The 14,681-nt window shown below is 40.8% G+C and overlaps 14 non-coding genes across 14 annotated transcripts; all 14 read right to left on the minus strand.

The window, feature by feature from the left end:
- Positions 1–767: 767 nt before the first annotated feature.
- TRNAK-UUU (transfer RNA lysine (anticodon UUU)) lies at positions 768–840 on the minus strand. Its single transcript has one exon. It is a non-coding gene; the product is annotated as a tRNA-Lys (tRNA).
- Positions 841–4,233: 3,393 nt separating this feature from the next.
- On the minus strand, positions 4,234–4,306 carry TRNAK-UUU (transfer RNA lysine (anticodon UUU)). Its single transcript has one exon. It is a non-coding gene; the product is annotated as a tRNA-Lys (tRNA).
- Positions 4,307–5,530: 1,224 nt separating this feature from the next.
- On the minus strand, positions 5,531–5,621 carry TRNAR-UCU (transfer RNA arginine (anticodon UCU)). The gene is given in 2 exon segments: positions 5,531–5,566; positions 5,585–5,621. It is a non-coding gene; the product is annotated as a tRNA-Arg (tRNA).
- Positions 5,622–5,960: 339 nt separating this feature from the next.
- On the minus strand, positions 5,961–6,033 carry TRNAK-UUU (transfer RNA lysine (anticodon UUU)). The gene has a single exon. It is a non-coding gene; the product is annotated as a tRNA-Lys (tRNA).
- An 857-nt stretch (positions 6,034–6,890) lies between these two features.
- TRNAK-UUU (transfer RNA lysine (anticodon UUU)) lies at positions 6,891–6,963 on the minus strand. The gene has a single exon. It is a non-coding gene; the product is annotated as a tRNA-Lys (tRNA).
- Positions 6,964–7,258: 295 nt separating this feature from the next.
- Positions 7,259–7,349, minus strand: TRNAR-UCU (transfer RNA arginine (anticodon UCU)). Its single transcript is given in 2 exon segments — positions 7,259–7,294; positions 7,313–7,349. It is a non-coding gene; the product is annotated as a tRNA-Arg (tRNA).
- A 339-nt stretch (positions 7,350–7,688) lies between these two features.
- Positions 7,689–7,761, minus strand: TRNAK-UUU (transfer RNA lysine (anticodon UUU)). Its single transcript has one exon. It is a non-coding gene; the product is annotated as a tRNA-Lys (tRNA).
- An 857-nt stretch (positions 7,762–8,618) lies between these two features.
- Positions 8,619–8,691, minus strand: TRNAK-UUU (transfer RNA lysine (anticodon UUU)). Its single transcript has one exon. It is a non-coding gene; the product is annotated as a tRNA-Lys (tRNA).
- Positions 8,692–8,977: 286 nt separating this feature from the next.
- Positions 8,978–9,068, minus strand: TRNAR-UCU (transfer RNA arginine (anticodon UCU)). Its single transcript is given in 2 exon segments — positions 8,978–9,013; positions 9,032–9,068. It is a non-coding gene; the product is annotated as a tRNA-Arg (tRNA).
- Positions 9,069–9,407: 339 nt separating this feature from the next.
- On the minus strand, positions 9,408–9,480 carry TRNAK-UUU (transfer RNA lysine (anticodon UUU)). The gene has a single exon. It is a non-coding gene; the product is annotated as a tRNA-Lys (tRNA).
- An 856-nt stretch (positions 9,481–10,336) lies between these two features.
- TRNAK-UUU (transfer RNA lysine (anticodon UUU)) lies at positions 10,337–10,409 on the minus strand. The gene has a single exon. It is a non-coding gene; the product is annotated as a tRNA-Lys (tRNA).
- Positions 10,410–10,704: 295 nt separating this feature from the next.
- On the minus strand, positions 10,705–10,795 carry TRNAR-UCU (transfer RNA arginine (anticodon UCU)). The gene is given in 2 exon segments: positions 10,705–10,740; positions 10,759–10,795. It is a non-coding gene; the product is annotated as a tRNA-Arg (tRNA).
- Positions 10,796–11,134: 339 nt separating this feature from the next.
- TRNAK-UUU (transfer RNA lysine (anticodon UUU)) lies at positions 11,135–11,207 on the minus strand. Its single transcript has one exon. It is a non-coding gene; the product is annotated as a tRNA-Lys (tRNA).
- Positions 11,208–12,064: 857 nt separating this feature from the next.
- Positions 12,065–12,137, minus strand: TRNAK-UUU (transfer RNA lysine (anticodon UUU)). The gene has a single exon. It is a non-coding gene; the product is annotated as a tRNA-Lys (tRNA).
- Positions 12,138–14,681: the final 2,544 nt, after the last annotated feature.

Genomic DNA, 14,681 nt, shown 5'->3' on the forward strand with positions numbered 1-14,681 from the left:
ATCAATATTCTAGAGTTTAATAATGAATTGATATTATAAGCATTTGAAATTTCAGCAGCACACGTAATCCATTATAACTCCGGAAATTTGTACTATCTCATTTTCGGATGACATAGAAATCACGTGTTTAAAATGACACAGTGAAATTAATAAAGGGCCAAATACTATTACTAACTCCTAAATTACATTTTCAGCAGTATCATTGGGAATTTCCTCTTGGGCATAGACTATGCAACATTTTCAAAGCAAACAGTCTCTGTTTAAGTAGACTTTCTTTCACTGCCATTTTGGTAAATGTTTCTGGTGATGGAGAAGCAGGATTGCTGGTTACTGTTTCAATTAGTTATAAAATAGAGGAGGGATAAAATTGACCCAGTTGGTGTTCGAACCCTTAGCGTTTGAATGCTTTTGCTACATTCGCCTAGGACTCCAAGCCGCAATCCATTGCACCAGAGATCCGACCTGATTCAACAAGGTGATCAGAGATTCACAAATAAAAAGATGACCTATAAGTTGTTGACCAACTTTATCAAATTAATCGGACACTAGCTTACATTTTGAACATTGAATTGGATAAAAGATAATCAACATGTCAAACTACATGATACAGTTTGGGTAAGTCTTCTTAACCCTTGTCAAAGAAAGTAGAGCACAGATGGGTATGTAAGGACTCGATCAAGACTTTTTTGAACCATCTGTAATTGGAATTCCCATTCATTGGATCCTGAAAAGAGTATGCAATTGATATACATTTTCTTTAACCAAGCCGCCTGAACAGGGACTTGAACCCTGGGCCCTCAGATTAAAAGTCTGATGCTCTACCGACTGAGCTATCCAGGCTCTGAGGCAGCACCCCACAAAATGACATTATCAACATTAGGAAGTGTCCCAACTATCACTACGTTTTTTAACCCCTTGCGTGCGGGGCGTATTTTCCGCCTGTGCTGACTCCGCCTTGCGCGGGCGGAGTCATGACGGAACGGTTTCGTCATCAGCACTGCTCACCCGTAGCTGATGACGGAACCGTTCTGTCATCAGCACGCAAGGGGTTAAGATACATCCACTAACCCGTTTCCTAGTACTAATTCTCTTAGAGCTCTATAAGTCCTCATTTTACGACCAGTATATTTCCTCTCAGACCTAATATTCCAATTCGCCTCGATGTGAATATTCAAATCCCCACATAGAATAATAGGCTGAGGCCAAGTTGAAATTTCTGCATTCACAATATTAAAAACTTCGTTATCGTCCAAATTGGGGCCATAGATACAGCAAACCGTAAATGTATGCCCTTCCACGACTAATTCGACGAGGCCCCATCTGCCCCATTTATCTGCTAAAGTTCTAAGACATTTCCCCACCCCTTTCTTCATACAGATTGCAATGCCTCTTTTAACACCCATTTGTTTTGAGGTGACTAGAAGTTCAAGCCCGAGATTTTTTAAAAGGGCTCGTTTATCCCAGGGAACATGAGTTTCTTGTATACACAAAAAATCAACATCTAAAAGCTGTATTATTCTACGAAGAATCCCTACTTTTTTCGGGTCGTTGAGGCCATTAATATTTAAGGTACAACATTTTATTTTCTTATCCATCCTGTAGCAATAACCAGAAAAAAACAAAAAAATCAGCAAAACGTAATATGTGTCTTAATGTCTGCACACTAGTAACTACCTCTGCCTTACACCCCCACCACCAACCCCATCCCCAACCCCACCGCCCCCCTCCCAACCGGAACCCCCCCCCCACCCTCCCCATCATATGAGGCTCAGGAACTACCAGTTCCTGTAAAAGATGGAGTACCGCGTCCCCTGCCCTAGAGACCCCCTCCGGAGGTAGAAGGAGAACAATTCATGCATATGCGATATCTGTAAAAACACAAAAGAGAAAAAAGATACACACTGATCTTCTTAGAATAATCTAATACAGCAACATTGCCAGCTCAAAAAATATGCATTATGTCCTAGAGCATCATAGAGTGTCCAAATATTCCTTAGCTTTAACTTCTGAAAAGAAGAATTTCATCTGTCCCTTAAATATAGTCTTCAATTTAGCCGGATTTTGCAGAAACACTGTGACTCCCTTCTTCTGGAAGTCTGGAATAAGTTGGCGCAGTTGCCATCGTTGGGACACAGTGGCCTGACAATAATCAGGTCTCACGAAAAATTGACAGTTCATGCCTTCGGCTTTTTTATCCGGTCTTGCTAATGAAAAAATTGCTTCCCTGGCAAGAAAATTATTAAAGGAAACCAGAATGGCCCTAGGATATTCTTCTTGACCTTGTCGTGGTTTCCTAATTACAAAAGGAAATCTATGTGCACGCTGCACTTCCTTGGACCAGTCCCAAGTCGTCAGTTCAGGAAAGGCATCCTTTAGTAACCCAATGATGAAACCCCTGACATCAGCCCCTTCTTTTTTCTCGGGCACACCCAAAAACCGTAAATTATTTCTACGGGCCTGGTTCTCCAAACTTGCCAGCTTATCAGAAATATCATCTCTGTGGGCTTTAATGTTAGCGACCTCTTGCTTTTGCACTATAGTCTCATCCTCGAGAGCAGATATCCTCGCCTCTGCCTCAGTGACTCTATCAGCTGTCTCTGTGCACAATTTGATAGCTCTGCGAACTGCATTTTTTACCTTTGAGCACGTCGCCTGAGTGCGCTGATTCTCTGCTTTGCTTTCGGCCCTATGACTCATCATAGTGTTATAAATAGTTATTAGAGTGATTTCCTTAGAATTGTCATTAAGAGGTCCATCCTCGACTATAGCATTAGCATTAGCAGCCTGATCAATGCCCTCGAGGGTTTTAGATGCACTGTTTTTTTCCTGAGGATTTGCTTTAGAAAAAACACCTTCAGCCAACTCCAGTAAATTAGATTCACTCTCCTTATTTACAACCCGTTGAGAGCCCCTCTTTTTCCGTCTTCTGACCGTAGAAGCAGAAGCATTCGGAGTAACTGGGCTGCCGCTGAGCTCCCCCTCTACTGAACTACTCTCGTTACTGCAATCACCCCAGTCTTTACTAATATTCGTACTCTCATCTGTAGAAAAATCAGATAGAGAGTAAAAATTTTCCGGCAGTTCCTGGGGGGGTAACATTTCTACTCTCGAAATAGTTTCAGACACTAATGAGGGGCCTGATTCTTGACCAATCTCCTGCATATCCTGTGTATCTCCCAAAGTTTCCAGGACTCCATCTCCCATAGAGCAACAGTTCGCGCTATCCAGAGCCTGGTTTATCAATAACTCAGTGTCTTTAGGCTGTAAGGCTTTCTCATTTTTTCTCATTTTTACTGTTTGTTTCTCAAAAAACTCAGGAAGTGTCAAAGAGATGATGCCTTTCCCCCCTGTGCCCGCCGGCTTTTCAGCAGGCTGGGGAAGTTGAGCACTCCCCTTCTGTGTATTTTTCCCCACTCTGGATACAGTCTTACCGGGAGTCTTACTGGAAGTAATTGTTTCTTTCTCCACATTGACGCCACTGCCATCACTGTTACCTCCTGCAGTATTTTCATCTTCTTCATTCGGTTTATGACTGCGAGTTCCAGCCGGAGCTTGAGCCAGAACTTGAGGCTGCATCTTCTTTTTGCGGGACCCCCCGCGTCCGGGATACACGCTGCTCTGAGCCCAGAGCAGATACACCGTTACACGCCACAGCGGGGCACGCCGCTGAATACGGAAAAGGTCAGCCAGCATTCGGAGCAGCTGCGGCAGCTAAGCCGTAGGAAAACGAAGATCTTCAGCTGGATGCACCGCCTCTGATAAAATCAAACACGGCTACACGGATCATGAAGAAATCACCGGAGCTGGACCAGGGCCACTCAGTTCAAGTATGTGCACTTTCAAAAGAAGCGCCGGTAAGAGTTTTTCTCCAGCATGCGGCGCTCACTGTAGTCGGTCAGAACGCAAAGGTCTCCTCCTTCTACTCCAGGGTGCTCGGAGCAAGGGATAGGGCTGTTCACACAGCCTTCACCACGGCCGCCATCTTGCCTCGGCTATATTTTGAATATTGAATTGGTGAAATGATATTCACCGTCTCAGACTACATGATACCATTGGTAAATCTACGTACGACTTAAGTTTAGTCAAATGGCACATAATATGTGAGACAGATGTGTATTTCACAACTCCATGTAAGACGTTTTTGCAATTTTAGTAATGGAATATCTTATTCGTCATGCAGGGGTCCACAAAAAGAGCATACAATTAGAGTACTTTTTCTTTAAAGGAAACAACCGCCTGAACAGGGACTTGAACCCTGGACCCTCAGATTAAAAGTCTGATGCTCTACCGACTGAGCTATCCAGGCTCTGCTATACTCTACCTTAAAATCAGCTAAACAAATGTGGACGTACACTGACCTACACTTTGTATATTTAATAATTACATATATTAGCAATCAATATTCTAGAGTTTAATAATGAATTGATATTTTAAGCATTTGAAATTTCAGCAGCACACGTAATCCATTATAACTCCGGAAATTTGTACTATCTCATTTTCGGATGACATAGAAATCACGTGTTTAAAATGACACTGTGAAATTAATAAAGGGCCAAATACTATTACTAACTCCTAAATTACATTTTCAGCAGTATCATTGGGAATTTCCTCTTGGGCATAGACTATGCAACATTTTCAAAGCAAACAGTCTCTGTTTAAGTAGACTTTCTTTCACTGCCATTTTGGTAAATGTTTCTGGTGATGGAGAAGCAGGATTGCTGGTTACTGTTTCAATTAGTTATAAAATAGAGGAGGGATAAAATTGACCCAGTTGGTGTTCGAACCCTTAGCGTTTGAATGCTTTTGCTACATTCGCCTAGGACTCCAAGCCGCAATCCATTGCACCAGAGATCCGACCTGATTCAACAAGGTGATCAGAGATTCACAAATAAAAAGATGACCTATAAGTTGTTGACCAACTTTATCAAATTAATCGGACACTAGCTTACATTTTGAACATTGAATTGGATAAAAGATAATCAACATGTCAAACTACATGATACAGTTTGGGTAAGTCTTCTTAACCCTTGTCAAAGAAAGTAGAGCACAGATGGGTATGTAAGGACTCGATCAAGACTTTTTTGAACCATCTGTAATTGGAATTCCCATTCATTGGATCCTGAAAAGAGTATGCAATTGATATACATTTTCTTTAACCAAGCCACCTGAACAGGGACTTGAACCCTGGGCCCTCAGATTAAAAGTCTGATTCTCTACCGACTGAGCTATCCAGGCTCTGAGGCAGCAACCCACAAAATGACATTATCAACATTAGCAAGTGTCCCAACTATCACTATGTTTTTTAACCCCTTGCGTGCGGGGCGTATTTGCCGCCTGTGCTGACTCCGCCTTGCGCGGGCGGAGTCATGACGGAACGGTTTCGTCATCAGCACAGCTCACCCGTAGCTGATGACGGAACCGTTCTGTCATCAGCACGCAAGGGGTTAAGATGGTTGCCGGTATTAGTACTAAATACAGAGAATATAATAATGAATTGGTACTTGGGATAACAGGATAACAGGGATAAAACTGACTCTGGTGGGATTCGAACCAACAACCTTTGAATATCTTTTTTACATTCACCTAGAAGTCCAATGCGCTATCCATTGCGCCACAGAGCCAATCTGCTATAATGGGGTGCAGAGATGTTCTGAAATGAAATAATGAGCTATTAGCTGTTGATCAGCTTTATAAAGTTCATTTGATACTATAACCATGGCTATATTTTGAATATTGAATTGGTGAAATGATATTCACTGTCTCAGACTACATGATACCATTGGTAAATCTACGTACGACTTAAGTTTAGTCAAATGGCACATAATATGTGAGACAGATGTGTATTTCACAACTCCATGAAAGACGTTTTTGCAATTTTAGTAATGGAATATCTTATTTGTCATGCAGGGGTCCACAAAAAGAGCATACAATTAGAGTATTTTTTCTTTAAAGGAAACAACCGCCTGAACAGGGACTTGAACCCTGGACCCTCAGATTAAAAGTCTGATGCTCTACCGACTGAGCTATCCAGGCTCTGCTATACTCTACCTTAAAATCAGCTAAACAAATGTGGACGTACACTGACCTACACTTTGTATATTTATATAATTACATATACTAGCAATCAATATTCTAGAGTTTAATAATGAATTGATATTATAAGCATTTGAAATTTCAGCAGCACACGTAATCCATTATAACTCCGGAAATTTGTACTATCTCATTTTCGGATGACATAGAAATCACGTGTTTAAAATGACACAGTGAAATTAATAAAGGGCCAAATACTATTACTAACTCCTAAATTACATTTTCAGCAGTATCATTGGGAATTTCCTCTTGGGCATAGACTATGCAACATTTTCAAAGCAAACAGTCTCTGTTTAAGTAGACTTTCTTTCACTGCCATTTTGGTAAATGTTTCTGGTGATGGAGAAGCAGGATTGCTGGTTACTGTTTCAATTAGTTATAAAATAGAGGAGGGATAAAATTGACCCAGTTGGTGTTCGAACCCTTAGCGTTTGAATGCTTTTGCTACATTCGCCTAGGACTCCAAGCCGCAATCCATTGCACCAGAGATCCGACCTGATTCAACAAGGTGATCAGAGATTCACAAATAAAAAGATGAACTATAAGTTGTTGACCAACTTTATCAAATTAATCGGACACTAGCTTACATTTTGAACATTGAATTGGATAAAAGATAATCAACATGTCAAACTACATGATACAGTTTGGGTAAGTCTTCTTAACCCTTGTCAAAGAAAGTAGAGCACAGATGGGTATGTATGGACTCGATCAAGACTTTTTTGAACCATCTGTAATTGGAATTCCCATTCATTGGATCCTGAAAAAAGTATGCAATTGATATACATTTTCTTTAACCAAGCCGCCTGAACAGGGACTTGAACCCTGGGCCCTCAGATTAAAAGTCTGATGCTCTACCGACTGAGCTATCCAGGCTCTGAGGCAGCACCCCACAAAATGACATTATCAACATTAGGAAGTGTCCCAACTATCACTATGTTTTTTAACCCCTTGCGTGCGGGGCGTATTTGCCGCCTGTGCTGACTCCGCCTTGCGCGGGCGGAGTCATGACGGAACGGTTTCGTCATCAGCACAGCTCACCCGTAGCTGATGACGGAACCGTTCTGTCATCAGCACGCAAGGGGTTAAGATGGTTGCCGGTATTAGTACTAAATACAGAGAATATAATAATGAATTGGTACTTGGGATAACAGGATAACAGGGATAAAACTGACTCTGGTGGGATTCGAACCAACAACCTTTGAATATCTTTTTTACATTCACCTAGAAGTCCAATGCGCTATCCATTGCGCCACAGAGCCAATCTGCTATAATGAGGTGCAGAGATGTTCTGAAATGAAATAATGAGCTATTAGCTGTTGATCAGCTTTATAAAGTTCATTTGATACTATAACCATGGCTATATTTTGAATATTGAATTGGTGAAATGATATTCACCGTCTCAGACTACATGATACCATTGGTAAATCTACGTACGACTTAAGTTTAGTCAAATGGCACATAATATGTGAGACAGATGTGTATTTCACAACTCCATGAAAGACGTTTTTGCAATTTTAGTAATGGAATATCTTATTCGTCATGCAGGGGTCCACAAAAAGAGCATACAATTAGAGTACTTTTTCTTTAAAGGAAACAACCGCCTGAACAGGGACTTGAACCCTGGACCCTCAGATTAAAAGTCTGATGCTCTACCGACTGAGCTATCCAGGCTCTGCTATACTCTACCTTAAAATCAGCTAAACAAATGTGGACGTACACTGACCTACACTTTGTATATTTATATAATTACATATATTAGCAATCAATATTCTAGAGTTTAATAATGAATTGATATTATAAGCATTTGAAATTTCAGCAGCACACGTAATCCATTATAACTCCGGAAATTTGTACTATCTCATTTTCGGATGACATAGAAATCACGTGTTTAAAATGACACAGTGAAATTAATAAAGGGCCAAATACTATTACTAACTCCTAAATTACATTTTCAGCAGTATCATTGGGAATTTCCTCTTGGGCATAGACTATGCAACATTTTCAAAGCAAACAGTCTCTGTTTAAGTAGACTTTCTTTCACTGCCATTTTGGTAAATGTTTCTGGTGATGGAGAAGCAGGATTGCTGGTTACTGTTTCAATTAGTTATAAAATAGAGGAGGGATAAAATTGACCCAGTTGGTGTTCGAACCCTTAGCGTTTGAATGCTTTTGCTACATTCGCCTAGGACTCCAAGCCGCAATCCATTGCACCAGAGATCCGACCTGATTCAACAAGGTGATCAGAGATTCACAAATAAAAAGATGACCTATAAGTTGTTGACCAACTTTATCAAATTAATCGGACACTAGCTTACATTTTGAACATTGAATTGGATAAAAGATAATCAACATGTCAAACTACATGATACAGTTTGGGTAAGTCTTCTTAACCCTTGTCAAAGAAAGTAGAGCACAGATGGGTATGTAAGGACTCGATCAAGACTTTTTTGAACCATCTGTAATTGGAATTCCCATTCATTGGATCCTGAAAAGAGTATGCAATTGATATACATTTTCTTTAACCAAGCCGCCTGAACAGGGACTTGAACCCTGGGCCCTCAGATTAAAAGTCTGATGCTCTACCGACTGAGCTATCCAGGCTCTGAGGCAGCACCCCACAAAATGACATTATCAACATTAGGAAGTGTCCCAACTATCACTACGTTTTTTAACCCCTTGCGTGCGGGGCGTATTTTCCGCCTGTGCTGACTCCGCCTTGCGCGGGCGGAGTCATGACTGAACGGTTTCGTCATCAGCACAGCTCACCCGTAGCTGATGACGGAACCGTTCTGTCATCAGCACGCAAGGGGTTAAGATGGTTGCCGGTATTAGTACTAAATACAGAGAATATAATAATGAATTGGTACTTGGGATAACAGGATAACACTGACTCTGGTGGGATTCGAACCAACAACCTTTGAATATCTTTTTTACATTCACCTAGAAGTCCAATGCGCTATCCATTGCGCCACAGAGCCAATCTGCTATAATGAGGTGCAGAGATGTTCTGAAATGAAATAATGAGCTATTAGCTGTTGATCAGCTTTATAAAGTTCATTTGATACTATAACCATGGCTATATTTTGAATATTGAATTGGTGAAATGATATTCACCGTCTCAGACTACATGATACCATTGGTAAATCTACGTACGACTTAAGTTTAGTCAAATGGCACATAATATGTGAGACAGATGTGTATTTCACAACTCCATGAAAGACGTTTTTGCAATTTTAGTAATGGAATATCTTATTTGTCATGCAGGGGTCCACAAAAAGAGCATACAATTAGAGTACTTTTTCTTTAAAGGAAACAACCGCCTGAACAGGGACTTGAACCCTGGACCCTCAGATTAAAAGTCTGATGCTCTACCGACTGAGCTATCCAGGCTCTGCTATACTCTACCTTAAAATCAGCTAAACAAATGTGGACGTACACTGACCTACACTTTGTATATTTATATAATTACATATATTAGCAATCAATATTCTAGAGTTTAATAATGAATTGATATTATAAGCATTTGAAATTTCAGCAGCACACGTAATCCATTATAACTCCGGAAATTTGTACTATCTCATTTTCGGATGACATAGAAATCACGTGTTTAAAATGACACAGTGAAATTAATAAAGGGCCAAATACTATTACTAACTCCTAAATTACATTTTCAGCAGTATCATTGGGAATTTCCTCTTGGGCATAGACTATGCAACATTTTCAAAGCAAACAGTCTCTGTTTAAGTAGACTTTCTTTCACTGCCATTTTGGTAAATGTTTCTGGTGATGGAGAAGCAGGATTGCTGGTTACTGTTTCAATTAGTTATAAAATAGAGGAGGGATAAAATTGACCCAGTTGGTGTTCGAACCCTTAGCGTTTGAATGCTTTTGCTACATTCGCCTAGGACTCCAAGCCGCAATCCATTGCACCAGAGATCCGACCTGATTCAACAAGGTGATCAGAGATTCACAAATAAAAGATGACCTATAAGTTGTTGACCAACTTTATCAAATTAATCGGACACTAGCTTACATTTTGAACATTGAATTGGATAAAAGATAATCAACATGTCAAACTACATGATACAGTTTGGGTAAGTCTTCTTAACCCTTGTCAAAGAAAGTAGAGCACAGATGGGTATGTAAGGACTCGATCAAGACTTTTTTGAACCATCTGTAATTGGAATTCCCATTCATTGGATCCTGAAAAGAGTATGCAATTGATATACATTTTCTTTAACCAAGCCGCCTGAACAGGGACTTGAACCCTGGGCCCTCAGATTAAAAGTCTGATGCTCTACCGACTGAGCTATCCAGGCTCTGAGGCAGCACCCCACAAAATGACATTATCAACATTAGGAAGTGTCCCAACTATCACTACGTTTTTTAACCCCTTGCGTGCGGGGCGTATTTTCCGCCTGTGCTGACTCCGCCTTGCGCGGGCGGAGTCATGACGGAACGGTTTCGTCATCAGCACAGCTCACCCGTAGCTGATGACGGAACCGTTCTGTCATCAGCACGCAAGGGGTTAAGATGGTTGCCGGTATTAGTACTAAATACAGAGAATATAATAATGAATTGGTACTTGGGATAACAGGATAACAGGGATAAAACTGACTCTGGTGGGATTCGAACCAACAACCTTTGAATATCTTTTTTACATTCACCTAGAAGTCCAATGCGCTATCCATTGCGCCACAGAGCCAATCTGCTATAATGAGGTGCAGAGATGTTCTGAAATGAAATAATGAGCTATTAGCTGTTGATCAGCTTTATAAAGTTCATTTGATACTATAACCATGGCTATATTTTGAATATTGAATTGGTGAAATGATATTCACCGTCTCAGACTACATGATACCATTGGTAAATCTACGTACGACTTAAGTTTAGTCAAATGGCACATAATATGTGAGACTGATGTGTATTTCACAACTCCATGAAAGACGTTTTTGCAATTTTAGTAATGGAATATCTTATTTGTCATGCAGGGGTCCACAAAAAGAGCATACAATTAGAGTACTTTTTCTTTAAAGGAAACAACCGCCTGAACAGGGACTTGAACCCTGGACCCTCAGATTAAAAGTCTGATGCTCTACCGACTGAGCTATCCAGGCTCTGCTATACTCTACCTTAAAATCAGCTAAACAAATGTGGACGTACACTGACCTACACTTTGTATATTTATATAATTACATATATTAGCAATCAATATTCTAGAGTTTAATAATGAATTGATATTATAAGCATTTGAAATTTCAGCAGCACACGTAATCCATTATAACTCCGGAAATTTGTACTATCTCATTTTCGGATGACATAGAAATCACGTGTTTAAAATGACACAGATAAATTAATAAAGGGCCAAATACTATTACTAACTCCTAAATTACATTTTCAGCAGTATCATTGGGAATTTCCTCTTGGGCATAGACTATGCAACATTTTCAAAGCAAACAGTCTCTGTTTAAGTAGACTTTCTTTCACTGCCATTTTGGTAAATGTTTCTGGTGATGGAGAAGCAGGATTGCTGGTTACTGTTTCAATTAGTTATAAAATAGAGGAGGGATAAAATTGACCCAGTTGGTGTTCGAACCCTTAGCGTTTGAATGCTTTTGCTACATTCGCCTAGGACTCCAAGCCGCAATCCATTGCACCAGAGATCCGACCTGATTCAACAAGGTGATCAGAGATTCACAAATAAAAAGATGACCTATAAGTTGTTGACCAACTTTATCAAATTAATCGGACACTAGCTTACATTTTGAACATTGAATTGGATAAAAGATAATCAACATGTCAAACTACATGATACAGTTTGGGTAAGTCTTCTTAACCCTTGTCAAAGAAAGTAGAGCACAGATGGGTATGTAAGGACTCGATCAAGACTTTTTTGAACCATCTGTAATTGGAATTCCCATTCATTGGATCCTGAAAAGAGTATGCAATTGATATACATTTTCTTTAACCAAGCCGCCTGAACAGGGACTTGAACCCTGGGCCCTCAGATTAAAAGTCTGATGCTCTACCGACTGAGCTATCCAGGCTCTGAGGCAGCACCCCACAAAATGACATTATCAACATTAGGAAGTGTCCCAACTATCACTACGTTTTTTAACCCCTTGCGTGCGGGGCGTATTTTCCGCCTGTGCTGACTCCGCCTTGCGCGGGCGGAGTCATGACGGAACGGTTTCGTCATCAGCACTGCTCACCCGTAGCTGATGACGGAACCGTTCTGTCATCAGCACGCAAGGGGTTAAGATACATCCACTAACCCGTTTCCTAGTACTAATTCTCTTAGAGCTCTATAAGTCCTCATTTTACGACCAGTATATTTCCTCTCAGACCTAATATTCCAATTCGCCTCGATGTGAATATTCAAATCCCCACATAGAATAATAGGCTGAGGCCAAGTTGAAATTTCTGCATTCACAATATTAAAAACTTCGTTATCGTCCAAATTGGGGCCATAGATACAGCAAACCGTAAATGTATGCCCTTCCACGACTAATTCGACGAGGCCCCATCTGCCCCATTTATCTGCTAAAGTTCTAAGACATTTCCCCACCCCTTTCTTCATACAGATTGCAATGCCTCTTTTAACACCCATTTGTTTTGAGGTGACTAGAAGTTCAAGCCCGAGATTTTTTAAAAGGGCTCGTTTATCCCAGGGAACATGAGTTTCTTGTATACACAAAAAATCAACATCTAAAAGCTGTATTATTCTACGAAGAATCCCTACTTTTTTCGGGTCGTTGAGGCCATTAATATTTAAGGTACAACATTTTATTTTCTTATCCATCCTGTAGCAATAACCAGAAAAAAACAAAAAAATCAGCAAAACGTAATATGTGTCTTAATGTCTGCACACTAGTAACTACCTCTGCCTTACACCCCCACCACCAACCCCATCCCCAACCCCACCGCCCCCCTCCCAACCGGAACCCCCCCCCCACCCTCCCCATCATATGAGGCTCAGGAACTACCAGTTCCTGTAAAAGATGGAGTACCGCGTCCCCTGCCCTAGAGACCCCCTCCGGAGGTAGAAGGAGAACAATTCATGCATATGCGATATCTGTAAAAACACAAAAGAGAAAAAAGATACACACTGATCTTCTTAGAATAATCTAATACAGCAACATTGCCAGCTCAAAAAATATGCATTATGTCCTAGAGCATCATAGAGTGTCCAAATATTCCTTAGCTTTAACTTCTGAAAAGAAGAATTTCATCTGTCCCTTAAATATAGTCTTCAATTTAGCCGGATTTTGCAGAAACACTGTGACTCCCTTCTTCTGGAAGTCTGGAATAAGTTGGCGCAGTTGCCATCGTTGGGACACAGTGGCCTGACAATAATCAGGTCTCACGAAAAATTGACAGTTCATGCCTTCGGCTTTTTTATCCGGTCTTGCTAATGAAAAAATTGCTTCCCTGGCAAGAAAATTATTAAAGGAAACCAGAATGGCCCTAGGATATTCTTCTTGACCTTGTCGTGGTTTCCTAATTACAAAAGGAAATCTATGTGCACGCTGCACTTCCTTGGACCAGTCCCAAGTCGTCAGTTCAGGAAAGGCATCCTTTAGTAACCCAATGATGAAACCCCTGACATCAGCCCCTTCTTTTTTCTCGGGCACACCCAAAAACCGTAAATTATTTCTACGGGCCTGGTTCTCCAAACTTGCCAGCTTATCAGAAATATCATCTCTGTGGGCTTTAATGTTAGCGACCTCTTGCTTTTGCACTATAGTCTCATCCTCGAGAGCAGATATCCTCGCCTCTGCCTCAGTGACTCTATCAGCTGTCTCTGTGCACAATTTGATAGCTCTGCGAACTGCATTTTTTACCTTTGAGCACGTCGCCTGAGTGCGCTGATTCTCTGCTTTGCTTTCGGCCCTATGACTCATCATAGTGTTATAAATAGTTATTAGAGTGATTTCCTTAGAATTGTCATTAAGAGGTCCATCCTCGACTATAGCATTAGCATTAGCAGCCTGATCAATGCCCTCGAGGGTTTTAGATGCACTGTTTTTTTCCTGAGGATTTGCTTTAGAAAAAACACCTTCAGCCAACTCCAGTAAATTAGATTCACTCTCCTTATTTACAACCCGTTGAGAGCCCCTCTTTTTCCGTCTTCTGACCGTAGAAGCAGAAGCATTCGGAGTAACTGGGCTGCCGCTGAGCTCCCCCTCTACTGAACTACTCTCGTTACTGCAATCACCCCAGTCTTTACTAATATTCGTACTCTCATCTGTAGAAAAATCAGATAGAGAGTAAAAATTTTCCGGCAGTTCCTGGGGGGGTAACATTTCTACTCTCGAAATAGTTTCAGACACTAATGAGGGGCCTGATTCTTGACCAATCTCCTGCATATCCTGTGTATCTCCCAAAGTTTCCAGGACTCCATCTCCCATAGAGCAACAGTTCGCGCTATCCAGAGCCTGGTTTATCAATAACTCAGTGTCTTTAGGCTGTAAGGCTTTCTCATTTTTTCTCATTTTTACTGTTTGTTTCTCAAAAAACTCAGGAAGTGTCAAAGAGATGATGCCTTTCCCCCCTGTGCCCGCCGGCTTTTCAGCAGGCTGGGGAAGTTG

This window comes from Lissotriton vulgaris, chromosome 1_2 (assembly GCF_964263255.1).
Source record: "Lissotriton vulgaris chromosome 1_2, aLisVul1.2, whole genome shotgun sequence".
Taxonomy (NCBI): domain Eukaryota; kingdom Metazoa; phylum Chordata; class Amphibia; order Caudata; family Salamandridae; genus Lissotriton; species Lissotriton vulgaris.